General features: G+C 52.0%; 1 protein-coding gene across 1 annotated transcript in view; it reads left to right on the forward strand.

Annotated features, from left to right (window-relative positions):
* The window catches only part of MINOS1 (mitochondrial inner membrane organizing system 1), a 31,352-nt gene that overhangs the window by 29,079 nt on the left and 2,071 nt on the right, over positions 1–202 (forward strand). The window lies entirely within an intron of this gene.

Here is a 202-nt window from a genome sequence, read left to right on the forward strand (position 1 = left end):
GAGCCTGTCCCGGGGTCAGGGACAAAGCGTCGGCCGCTCTGCTGGGGGTCAGCGTACGGTTTGTAGCCCGATATTCATTACCGAGGTGTTGCGTCTCTTTAGTGGAAAAGCAAATTAAAATCATATTAATGAGTCAAGTGATCAAAGTGCAGAGCGGCCAGTACAAAGGGGGCAGATGTCTCCTTGGGGTGTAACCTCTGAG

Source organism: Nanorana parkeri, unplaced genomic scaffold, assembly GCF_000935625.1.
Source record: "Nanorana parkeri isolate BGI_ZX_2015 unplaced genomic scaffold, ASM93562v1 scaffold2733, whole genome shotgun sequence".
NCBI lineage: Eukaryota > Metazoa > Chordata > Amphibia > Anura > Dicroglossidae > Nanorana > Nanorana parkeri.